General features: G+C 46.2%; 6 non-coding genes across 6 annotated transcripts; all 6 read left to right on the plus strand.

Moving 5' to 3' along the window:
- Nucleotides 1-623: 623 nt before the first annotated feature.
- On the plus strand, nt 624-814 carry LOC130307963 (U2 spliceosomal RNA). The gene has a single exon (XR_008857041.1). It is a non-coding gene; the product is annotated as a U2 spliceosomal RNA (small nuclear RNA).
- Nucleotides 815-2,914: 2,100 nt separating this feature from the next.
- On the plus strand, nt 2,915-3,105 carry LOC130307964 (U2 spliceosomal RNA). The gene has a single exon (XR_008857042.1). It is a non-coding gene; the product is annotated as a U2 spliceosomal RNA (small nuclear RNA).
- Nucleotides 3,106-5,191: 2,086 nt separating this feature from the next.
- LOC130307965 (U2 spliceosomal RNA) lies at nt 5,192-5,382 on the plus strand. The gene has a single exon (XR_008857043.1). It is a non-coding gene; the product is annotated as a U2 spliceosomal RNA (small nuclear RNA).
- A 2,104-nt stretch (nt 5,383-7,486) lies between these two features.
- On the plus strand, nt 7,487-7,677 carry LOC130307966 (U2 spliceosomal RNA). The gene has a single exon (XR_008857044.1). It is a non-coding gene; the product is annotated as a U2 spliceosomal RNA (small nuclear RNA).
- A 2,088-nt stretch (nt 7,678-9,765) lies between these two features.
- Nucleotides 9,766-9,956, plus strand: LOC130307967 (U2 spliceosomal RNA). The gene has a single exon (XR_008857045.1). It is a non-coding gene; the product is annotated as a U2 spliceosomal RNA (small nuclear RNA).
- A 2,102-nt stretch (nt 9,957-12,058) lies between these two features.
- Nucleotides 12,059-12,249, plus strand: LOC130307968 (U2 spliceosomal RNA). Its single transcript, XR_008857046.1, has one exon. It is a non-coding gene; the product is annotated as a U2 spliceosomal RNA (small nuclear RNA).
- The last annotated feature ends 425 nt before the right edge of the window (nt 12,250-12,674 follow it).

Here is a 12,674-nt window from a genome sequence, read left to right on the forward strand (position 1 = left end):
CTATGATGTCACTCACTTCCACAGGCCTTGCAGAGTGTAAACAACAACAACCCAGCTTTGTTGTGTATGTAACCATAGGGATTTGTGATGTCACCTAGAACCTTCACAGCAGCGACAGCTTTATGAGGAGCATCAGCACTGCTCTGCCTGAGCAGAACCATCACCGCCATAGGTTGTCAAATAACCCGGATTTAACCCACACAGGTAAGTCCAATGGGGTGCAGGCATGTCCTCTATGCTTACAGCTTCCCGTGGGTGTTGGTTTGATACCGTTTGGGGACAGCCAAGGAGGCATCTGCAGGCAACAAAGGTAGGTGTGTGCTTGTGTGTGTGTTTCCTATGCAGATCCTAAGCCCAGTGTCACATGCAAGTAGGAGGAGTAAGAAGGGTTCCTGGCAAATCCGGGTTATGGATTGCATTTAAAAAGGCCCCGTGGGAGTGCAATGGGCCCCTGTCTTGCTGCTTAGCAATAATGGTATGGGTTTAGGTTCTGCTGTGTGTACTGGTGGTTGACTGCCCCCCAGCCCAGAGTGTGCATGGAAAATTGTCTGGCAGCCTCCCTGACAGCAAGCAGTGATAGTGCCCATGAAGGGGACCTTGTTGGGCCCGCCCCTTTCACGGTTATCGCTTCTCGGCCTTTTGGCTAAGATCAAGTGTAGTATCTGTTCTTATCAGTTTAATATCTGATACGTCCCCTATCTGGGGACCATATATTAAATGGATTTTTGAGAACGGGGGCCGATTTCGAAGCTTGCTTCCGTCGCCCTATGCATTGACCCGATATGGCAGTATCTTCGGGTACAGTGCACCACCCCCTTACAGGGTTAAAAAGAAAGATTCCTACTTTCATTGCTACCTGCTTGCTGGCTAGCCAGCTAGCCAGCCCTGTGGGCCTTGCTGCTGCTGCTGCAGCCAAAAAACAAAAGGTGGTGCTGCTGCTGCTTCTGCTGCTTCTGCTTCTGCTTGTGTCTGGCCGCTGTTGGAGCGTCCAGGCACAGGACTTCTGCTGCTGCTGACTAAATGGCCTCCTTAATTGGATCATTTGAGTAGCCAGCACACCTGTGCAGGTAGGGCATGACATGATAGGCAGCTGCCTTGATAGCGGGTGGGTGCTGAATGTTCCTAATTGACAAAATAAGATTAATGCTTATGAAGAAATATAAAATCTCATCCCTTCCCCAATATCGCGCCACACCCCTACCCCTTAATTCCCTGGTTGAACTTGATGGACATATGTCTTTTTTCGACCGTACTAACTATGTAACTATGTAACATAACATGGGGGGGGTCTCCTGGCTGTTCACACAGGTGTGTCATTGCTGTACATTGACCATGCATTGCTTCTGTGGTATTGCAAAGGCAAAGACAAATGCTTCCAGCCATCCATTGCACTAATGGATTGGTCATCAGCTGGCTGTCTATGTCCCGCATCAATATAGACCAAAGTACAGAGGGTTAGGCTATGCTATTGTGCACCTACCTGATGCATCAGAAGGTGCGAGGCCCTTGCTAAATTCTGTGCACAGACTTTGAGATCTATACTTTAGACTGTATCTAAACCTGCTCCAACATGGACTGACATTCTGGCCTACTTTCAGCCGATGCGACTTGTCTGTCGCTGAACAGTCGCTTTTTATGTATTCAGCACCTATGTATAATGTTGTAAAAATGCTCTAGAAGCTAAAGTCGCAGAAATGTCACACATATTTGGCCTGCAACTTTCTGTGCGACAAATTCAGACAGGAAAAATCAGTATAAATCCTTAGAAAATTATCCCCCAGTGTCTCCATCTGCTGGCGGTATTGAATAAGCATTGCTGCACTGATGGGGTATGCATTAGACGAAAAAAAAGAAGAAAAAGAAGAATAATACGCCCAGAAAAGAGGCGAAAAGGAGAAAAACGTAAAAAAACGTGAAAAAAAAGTAAGAGGAAGAGAAGGGAAAAAAAGGTGGAAATGGGTTTAAAAGTGATTTCGGCGGAGAAATATATATATATATATATATATATATATATATATATATATATATATATATACGCGCACACACACACATATATATAAACGTATTCTCCGTTGAGATATTGCAGCCGCTGCTGTGTCCAGGCCCAGGAGCCTTAGCACTGTGCTGTGATGTCACTCAATACCACTGACATCACTAGGTGTAAACAACATCTCTCCTTTGCTGTGTATGTGACTATGGAGCTGTTTGGTGATGTCGTCTATTATGGCCTTCATAGAAGCAACAGGAGATTGTTGCATCCATCTAGAACCCTCAGAACTACAGTGCTATGATGTCACTCACTTCCACAGGCCTTGCAGAGTGTAAACAACAACAACCACAACCCAGCTTTGTTGTGTATGTAACCATAGGGATTTGTGATGTCACCTAGAACCTTCACAGCAGCGACAGCTTTATGAGGAGCATCAGCACTGCTCTGCCTGAGCAGAACCATCACCGCCATAGGTTGTCAAATAACCCGGATTTAACCCACACAGGTAAGTCCAATGGGGTGCAGGCATGTCCTCTATGCTTACAGCTTCCCGTGGGTGTTGGTTTGATACCGTTTGGGGACAGCCAAGGAGGCATCTGCAGGCAACAAAGGTAGGTGTGTGCTTGTGTGTGTGTTTCCTATGCAGATCCTAAGCCCAGTGTCACATGCAAGTAGGAGGAGTAAGAAGGGTTCCTGGCAAATCCGGGTTATGGATTGCATTTAAAAAGGCCCCGTGGGAGTGCAATGGGCCCCTGTCTTGCTGCTTAGCAATAATGGTATGGGTTTAGGTTCTGCTGTGTGTACTGGTGGTTGACTGCCCCCCAGCCCAGAGTGTGCATGGAAAATTGTCTGGCAGCCTCCCTGACAGCAAGCAGTGATAGTGCCCATGAAGGGGACCTTGTTGGGCCCGCCCCTTTCACGGTTATCGCTTCTCGGCCTTTTGGCTAAGATCAAGTGTAGTATCTGTTCTTATCAGTTTAATATCTGATACGTCCCCTATCTGGGGACCATATATTAAATGGATTTTTGAGAACGGGGGCCGATTTCGAAGCTTGCTTCCGTCGCCCTATGCATTGACCCGATATGGCAGTATCTTCGGGTACAGTGCACCACCCCCTTACAGGGTTAAAAAGAAAGATTCCTACTTTCATTGCTACCTGCTTGCTGGCTAGCCAGCTAGCCAGCCCTGTGGGCCTTGCTGCTGCTGCTGCAGCCAAAAAACAAAAGGTGGTGCTGCTGCTGCTTCTGCTGCTTCTGCTTCTGCTTGTGTCTGGCCGCTGTTGGAGCGTCCAGGCACAGGACTTCTGCTGCTGCTGACTAAATGGCCTCCTTAATTGGATCATTTGAGTAGCCAGCACACCTGTGCAGGTAGGGCATGACATGATAGGCAGCTGCCTTGATAGCGGGTGGGTGCTGAATGTTCCTAATTGACAAAATAAGATTAATGCTTATGAAGAAATATAAAATCTCATCCCTTCCCCAATATCGCGCCACACCCCTACCCCTTAATTCCCTGGTTGAACTTGATGGACATATGTCTTTTTTCGACCGTACTAACTATGTAACTATGTAACATAACATGGGGGGGGTCTCCTGGCTGTTCACACAGGTGTGTCATTGCTGTACATTGACCATGCATTGCTTCTGTGGTATTGCAAAGGCAAAGACAAATGCTTCCAGCCATCCATTGCACTAATGGATTGGTCATCAGCTGGCTGTCTATGTCCCGCATCAATATAGACCAAAGTACAGAGGGTTAGGCTATGCTATTGTGCACCTACCTGATGCATCAGAAGGTGCGAGGCCCTTGCTAAATTCTGTGCACAGACTTTGAGATCTATACTTTAGACTGTATCTAAACCTGCTCCAACATGGACTGACATTCTGGCCTACTTTCAGCCGATGCGACTTGTCTGTCGCTGAACAGTCGCTTTTTATGTATTCAGCACCTATGTATAATGTTGTAAAAATGCTCTAGAAGCTAAAGTCGCAGAAATGTCACACATATTTGGCCTGCAACTTTCTGTGCGACAAATTCAGACAGGAAAAATCAGTATAAATCCTTAGAAAATTATCCCCCAGTGTCTCCATCTGCTGGCGGTATTGAATAAGCATTGCTGCACTGATGGGGTATGCATTAGACGAAAAAAAAGAAGAAAAAGAAGAATAATACGCCCAGAAAAGAGGCGAAAAGGAGAAAAACGTAAAAAAACGTGAAAAAAAAGTAAGAGGAAGAGAAGGGAAAAAAAGGTGGAAATGGGTTTAAAAGTGATTTCGGCGGAGAAATATATATATATATATATATATATATATATATATATATATATACGCGCACACACACACATATATATAAACGTATTCTCCGTTGAGATATTGCAGCCGCTGCTGTGTCCAGGCCCAGGAGCCTTAGCACTGTGCTGTGATGTCACTCAATACCACTGACATCACTAGGTGTAAACAACATCTCTCCTTTGCTGTGTATGTGACTATGGAGCTGTTTGGTGATGTCGTCTATTATGGCCTTCATAGAAGCAACAGGAGATTGTTGCATCCATCTAGAACCCTCAGAACTACAGTGCTATGATGTCACTCACTTCCACAGGCCTTGCAGAGTGTAAACAACAACAACCCAGCTTTGTTGTGTATGTAACCATAGGGATTTGTGATGTCACCTAGAACCTTCACAGCAGCGACAGCTTTATGAGGAGCATCAGCACTGCTCTGCCTGAGCAGAACCATCACCGCCATAGGTTGTCAAATAACCCGGATTTAACCCACACAGGTAAGTCCAATGGGGTGCAGGCATGTCCTCTATGCTTACAGCTTCCCGTGGGTGTTGGTTTGATACCGTTTGGGGACAGCCAAGGAGGCATCTGCAGGCAACAAAGGTAGGTGTGTGCTTGTGTGTGTGTTTCCTATGCAGATCCTAAGCCCAGTGTCACATGCAAGTAGGAGGAGTAAGAAGGGTTCCTGGCAAATCCGGGTTATGGATTGCATTTAAAAAGGCCCCGTGGGAGTGCAATGGGCCCCTGTCTTGCTGCTTAGCAATAATGGTATGGGTTTAGGTTCTGCTGTGTGTACTGGTGGTTGACTGCCCCCCAGCCCAGAGTGTGCATGGAAAATTGTCTGGCAGCCTCCCTGACAGCAAGCAGTGATAGTGCCCATGAAGGGGACCTTGTTGGGCCCGCCCCTTTCACGGTTATCGCTTCTCGGCCTTTTGGCTAAGATCAAGTGTAGTATCTGTTCTTATCAGTTTAATATCTGATACGTCCCCTATCTGGGGACCATATATTAAATGGATTTTTGAGAACGGGGGCCGATTTCGAAGCTTGCTTCCGTCGCCCTATGCATTGACCCGATATGGCAGTATCTTCGGGTACAGTGCACCACCCCCTTACAGGGTTAAAAAGAAAGATTCCTACTTTCATTGCTACCTGCTTGCTGGCTAGCCAGCTAGCCAGCCCTGTGGGCCTTGCTGCTGCTGCTGCTGCTGCAGCCAAAAAACAAAAGGTGGTGCTGCTGCTGCTTCTGCTGCTTCTGCTTCTGCTTGTGTCTGGCCGCTGTTGGAGCGTCCAGGCACAGGACTTCTGCTGCTGCTGACTAAATGGCCTCCTTAATTGGATCATTTGAGTAGCCAGCACACCTGTGCAGGTAGGGCATGACATGATAGGCAGCTGCCTTGATAGCGGGTGGGTGCTGAATGTTCCTAATTGACAAAATAAGATTAATGCTTATGAAGAAATATAAAATCTCATCCCTTCCCCAATATCGCGCCACACCCCTACCCCTTAATTCCCTGGTTGAACTTGATGGACATATGTCTTTTTTCGACCGTACTAACTATGTAACTATGTAACATAACATGGGGGGGGTCTCCTGGCTGTTCACACAGGTGTGTCATTGCTGTACATTGACCATGCATTGCTTCTGTGGTATTGCAAAGGCAAAGACAAATGCTTCCAGCCATCCATTGCACTAATGGATTGGTCATCAGCTGGCTGTCTATGTCCCGCATCAATATAGACCAAAGTACAGAGGGTTAGGCTATGCTATTGTGCACCTACCTGATGCATCAGAAGGTGCGAGGCCCTTGCTAAATTCTGTGCACAGACTTTGAGATCTATACTTTAGACTGTATCTAAACCTGCTCCAACATGGACTGACATTCTGGCCTACTTTCAGCCGATGCGACTTGTCTGTCGCTGAACAGTCGCTTTTTATGTATTCAGCACCTATGTATAATGTTGTAAAAATGCTCTAGAAGCTAAAGTCGCAGAAATGTCACACATATTTGGCCTGCAACTTTCTGTGCGACAAATTCAGACAGGAAAAATCAGTATAAATCCTTAGAAAATTATCCCCCAGTGTCTCCATCTGCTGGCGGTATTGAATAAGCATTGCTGCACTGATGGGGTATGCATTAGACGAAAAAAAAGAAGAAAAAGAAGAATAATACGCCCAGAAAAGAGGCGAAAAGGAGAAAAACGTAAAAAAACGTGAAAAAAAAGTAAGAGGAAGAGAAGGGAAAAAAAGGTGGAAATGGGTTTAAAAGTGATTTCGGCGGAGAAATATATATATATATATATATACATATATATATATATATATATATATATATATATACGCGCACACACACACATATATATAAACGTATTCTCCGTTGAGATATTGCAGCCGCTGCTGTGTCCAGGCCCAGGAGCCTTAGCACTGTGCTGTGATGTCACTCAATACCACTGACATCACTAGGTGTAAACAACATCTCTCCTTTGCTGTGTATGTGACTATGGAGCTGTTTGGTGATGTCGTCTATTATGGCCTTCATAGAAGCAACAGGAGATTGTTGCATCCATCTAGAACCCTCAGAACTACAGTGCTATGATGTCACTCACTTCCACAGGCCTTGCAGAGTGTAAACAACAACAACCCAGCTTTGTTGTGTATGTAACCATAGGGATTTGTGATGTCACCTAGAACCTTCACAGCAGCGACAGCTTTATGAGGAGCATCAGCACTGCTCTGCCTGAGCAGAACCATCACCGCCATAGGTTGTCAAATAACCCGGATTTAACCCACACAGGTAAGTCCAATGGGGTGCAGGCATGTCCTCTATGCTTACAGCTTCCCGTGGGTGTTGGTTTGATACCGTTTGGGGACAGCCAAGGAGGCATCTGCAGGCAACAAAGGTAGGTGTGTGCTTGTGTGTGTGTTTCCTATGCAGATCCTAAGCCCAGTGTCACATGCAAGTAGGAGGAGTAAGAAGGGTTCCTGGCAAATCCGGGTTATGGATTGCATTTAAAAAGGCCCCGTGGGAGTGCAATGGGCCCCTGTCTTGCTGCTTAGCAATAATGGTATGGGTTTAGGTTCTGCTGTGTGTACTGGTGGTTGACTGCCCCCCAGCCCAGAGTGTGCATGGAAAATTGTCTGGCAGCCTCCCTGACAGCAAGCAGTGATAGTGCCCATGAAGGGGACCTTGTTGGGCCCGCCCCTTTCACGGTTATCGCTTCTCGGCCTTTTGGCTAAGATCAAGTGTAGTATCTGTTCTTATCAGTTTAATATCTGATACGTCCCCTATCTGGGGACCATATATTAAATGGATTTTTGAGAACGGGGGCCGATTTCGAAGCTTGCTTCCGTCGCCCTATGCATTGACCCGATATGGCAGTATCTTCGGGTACAGTGCACCACCCCCTTACAGGGTTAAAAAGAAAGATTCCTACTTTCATTGCTACCTGCTTGCTGGCTAGCCAGCTAGCCAGCCCTGTGGGCCTTGCTGCTGCTGCTGCAGCCAAAAAACAAAAGGTGGTGCTGCTGCTGCTTCTGCTGCTTCTGCTTCTGCTTGTGTCTGGCCGCTGTTGGAGCGTCCAGGCACAGGACTTCTGCTGCTGCTGACTAAATGGCCTCCTTAATTGGATCATTTGAGTAGCCAGCACACCTGTGCAGGTAGGGCATGACATGATAGGCAGCTGCCTTGATAGCGGGTGGGTGCTGAATGTTCCTAATTGACAAAATAAGATTAATGCTTATGAAGAAATATAAAATCTCATCCCTTCCCCAATATCGCGCCACACCCCTACCCCTTAATTCCCTGGTTGAACTTGATGGACATATGTCTTTTTTCGACCGTACTAACTATGTAACTATGTAACATAACATGGGGGGGGTCTCCTGGCTGTTCACACAGGTGTGTCATTGCTGTACATTGACCATGCATTGCTTCTGTGGTATTGCAAAGGCAAAGACAAATGCTTCCAGCCATCCATTGCACTAATGGATTGGTCATCAGCTGGCTGTCTATGTCCCGCATCAATATAGACCAAAGTACAGAGGGTTAGGCTATGCTATTGTGCACCTACCTGATGCATCAGAAGGTGCGAGGCCCTTGCTAAATTCTGTGCACAGACTTTGAGATCTATACTTTAGACTGTATCTAAACCTGCTCCAACATGGACTGACATTCTGGCCTACTTTCAGCCGATGCGACTTGTCTGTCGCTGAACAGTCGCTTTTTATGTATTCAGCACCTATGTATAATGTTGTAAAAATGCTCTAGAAGCTAAAGTCGCAGAAATGTCACACATATTTGGCCTGCAACTTTCTGTGCGACAAATTCAGACAGGAAAAATCAGTATAAATCCTTAGAAAATTATCCCCCAGTGTCTCCATCTGCTGGCGGTATTGAATAAGCATTGCTGCACTGATGGGGTATGCATTAGACGAAAAAAAAGAAGAAAAAGAAGAATAATACGCCCAGAAAAGAGGCGAAAAGGAGAAAAACGTAAAAAAACGTGAAAAAAAAGTAAGAGGAAGAGAAGGGAAAAAAAGGTGGAAATGGGTTTAAAAGTGATTTCGGAGGAGAAATATATATATATATATATATATATATATATATATATATATATATACGCGCACACACACACATATATATAAACGTATTCTCCGTTGAGATATTGCAGCCGCTGCTGTGTCCAGGCCCAGGAGCCTTAGCACTGTGCTGTGATGTCACTCAATACCACTGACATCACTAGGTGTAAACAACATCTCTCCTTTGCTGTGTATGTGACTATGGAGCTGTTTGGTGATGTCGTCTATTATGGCCTTCATAGAAGCAACAGGAGATTGTTGCATCCATCTAGAACCCTCAGAACTACAGTGCTATGATGTCACTCACTTCCACAGGCCTTGCAGAGTGTAAACAACAACAACCCAGCTTTGTTGTGTATGTAACCATAGGGATTTGTGATGTCACCTAGAACCTTCACAGCAGCGACAGCTTTATGAGGAGCATCAGCACTGCTCTGCCTGAGCAGAACCATCACCGCCATAGGTTGTCAAATAACCCGGATTTAACCCACACAGGTAAGTCCAATGGGGTGCAGGCATGTCCTCTATGCTTACAGCTTCCCGTGGGTGTTGGTTTGATACCGTTTGGGGACAGCCAAGGAGGCATCTGCAGGCAACAAAGGTAGGTGTGTGCTTGTGTGTGTGTTTCCTATGCAGATCCTAAGCCCAGTGTCACATGCAAGTAGGAGGAGTAAGAAGGGTTCCTGGCAAATCCGGGTTATGGATTGCATTTAAAAAGGCCCCGTGGGAGTGCAATGGGCCCCTGTCTTGCTGCTTAGCAATAATGGTATGGGTTTAGGTTCTGCTGTGTGTACTGGTGGTTGACTGCCCCCCAGCCCAGAGTGTGCATGGAAAATTGTCTGGCAGCCTCCCTGACAGCAAGCAGTGATAGTGCCCATGAAGGGGACCTTGTTGGGCCCGCCCCTTTCACGGTTATCGCTTCTCGGCCTTTTGGCTAAGATCAAGTGTAGTATCTGTTCTTATCAGTTTAATATCTGATACGTCCCCTATCTGGGGACCATATATTAAATGGATTTTTGAGAACGGGGGCCGATTTCGAAGCTTGCTTCCGTCGCCCTATGCATTGACCCGATATGGCAGTATCTTCGGGTACAGTGCACCACCCCCTTACAGGGTTAAAAAGAAAGATTCCTACTTTCATTGCTACCTGCTTGCTGGCTAGCCAGCTAGCCAGCCCTGTGGGCCTTGCTGCTGCTGCTGCTGCTGCAGCCAAAAAACAAAAGGTGGTGCTGCTGCTGCTTCTGCTGCTTCTGCTTCTGCTTGTGTCTGGCCGCTGTTGGAGCGTCCAGGCACAGGACTTCTGCTGCTGCTGACTAAATGGCCTCCTTAATTGGATCATTTGAGTAGCCAGCACACCTGTGCAGGTAGGGCATGACATGATAGGCAGCTGCCTTGATAGCGGGTGGGTGCTGAATGTTCCTAATTGACAAAATAAGATTAATGCTTATGAAGAAATATAAAATCTCATCCCTTCCCCAATATCGCGCCACACCCCTACCCCTTAATTCCCTGGTTGAACTTGATGGACATATGTCTTTTTTCGACCGTACTAACTATGTAACTATGTAACATAACATGGGGGGGGTCTCCTGGCTGTTCACACAGGTGTGTCATTGCTGTACATTGACCATGCATTGCTTCTGTGGTATTGCAAAGGCAAAGACAAATGCTTCCAGCCATCCATTGCACTAATGGATTGGTCATCAGCTGGCTGTCTATGTCCCGCATCAATATAGACCAAAGTACAGAGGGTTAGGCTATGCTATTGTGCACCTACCTGATGCATCAGAAGGTGCGAGGCCCTTGCTAAATTCTGTGCACAGACTTTGAGATCTATACTTTAGACTGTATCTAAACCTGCTCCAACATGGACTGACATTCTGGCCTACTTTCAGCCGATGCGACTTGTCTGTCGCTGAACAGTCGCTTTTTATGTATTCAGCACCTATGTATAATGTTGTAAAAATGCTCTAGAAGCTAAAGTCGCAGAAATGTCACACATATTTGGCCTGCAACTTTCTGTGCGACAAATTCAGACAGGAAAAATCAGTATAAATCCTTAGAAAATTATCCCCCAGTGTCTCCATCTGCTGGCGGTATTGAATAAGCATTGCTGCACTGATGGGGTATGCATTAGACGAAAAAAAAGAAGAAAAAGAAGAATAATACGCCCAGAAAAGAGGCGAAAAGGAGAAAAACTTAAAAAAACGTGAAAAAAAAGTAAGAGGAAGAGAAGGGAAAAAAAGGTGGAAATGGGTTTAAAAGTGATTTCAGCGGAGAAATATATATATATATATATATATACATATATATATATATATATATATATATATACGCGCACACACACACATATATATAAACGTATTCTCCGTTGAGATATTGCAGCCGCTGCTGTGTCCAGGCCCAGGAGCCTTAGCACTGTGCTGTGATGTCACTCAATACCACTGACATCACTAGGTGTAAACAACATCTCTCCTTTGCTGTGTATGTGACTATGGAGCTGTTTGGTGATGTCGTCTATTATGGCCTTCATAGAAGCAACAGGAGATTGTTGCATCCATCTAGAACCCTCAGAACTACAGTGCTATGATGTCACTCACTTCCACAGGCCTTGCAGAGTGTAAACAACAACAACCCAGCTTTGTTGTGTATGTAACCATAGGGATTTGTGATGTCACCTAGAACCTTCACAGCAGCGACAGCTTTATGAGGAGCATCAGCACTGCTCTGCCTGAGCAGAACCATCACCGCCATAGGTTGTCAAATAACCCGGATTTAACCCACACAGGTAAGTCCAATGGGGTGCAGGCATGTCCTCTATGCTTACAGCTTCCCGTGGGTGTTGGTTTGATACCGTTTGGGGACAGCCAAGGAGGCATCTGCAGGCAACAAAGGTAGGTGTGTGCTTGTGTGTGTGTTTCCTATGCAGATCCTAAGCCCAGTGTCACATGCAAGTAGGAGGAGTAAGAAGGGTTCCTGGCAAATCCGGGTTATGGATTGCATTTAAAAAGGCCCCGTGGGAGTGCAATGGGCCCCTGTCTTGCTGCTTAGCAATAATGGTATGGGTTTAGGTTCTGCTGTGTGTACTGGTGGTTGACTGCCCCCCAGCCCAGAGTGTGCATGGAAAATTGTCTGGCAGCCTCCCTGACAGCAAGCAGTGATAGTGCCCATGAAGGGGACCTTGTTGGGCCCGCCCCTTTCACGGTTATCGCTTCTCGGCCTTTTGGCTAAGATCAAGTGTAGTATCTGTTCTTATCAGTTTAATATCTGATACGTCCCCTATCTGGGGACCATATATTAAATGGATTTTTGAGAACGGGGGCCGATTTCGAAGCTTGCTTCCGTCGCCCTATGCATTGACCCGATATGGCAGTATCTTCGGGTACAGTGCACCACCCCCTTACAGGGTTAAAAAGAAAGATTCCTACTTTCATTGCTACCTGCTTGCTGGCTAGCCAGCTAGCCAGCCCTGTGGGCCTTGCTGCTGCTGCTGCAGCCAAAAAACAAAAGGTGGTGCTGCTGCTGCTTCTGCTGCTTCTGCTTCTGCTTGTGTCTGGCCGCTGTTGGAGCGTCCAGGCACAGGACTTCTGCTGCTGCTGACTAAATGGCCTCCTTAATTGGATCATTTGAGTAGCCAGCACACCTGTGCAGGTAGGGCATGACATGATAGGCAGCTGCCTTGATAGCGGGTGGGTGCTGAATGTTCCTAATTGACAAAATAAGATTAATGCTTATGAAGAAATATAAAATCTCATCCCTTCCCCAATATCGCGCCACACCCCTACCCCTTAATTCCCTGGTTGAACTTGATGGACATATGTCT

The sequence above is a fragment of the Hyla sarda genome, unplaced genomic scaffold (assembly GCF_029499605.1).
Source record: "Hyla sarda isolate aHylSar1 unplaced genomic scaffold, aHylSar1.hap1 scaffold_1450, whole genome shotgun sequence".
Classification (NCBI taxonomy): domain Eukaryota; kingdom Metazoa; phylum Chordata; class Amphibia; order Anura; family Hylidae; genus Hyla; species Hyla sarda.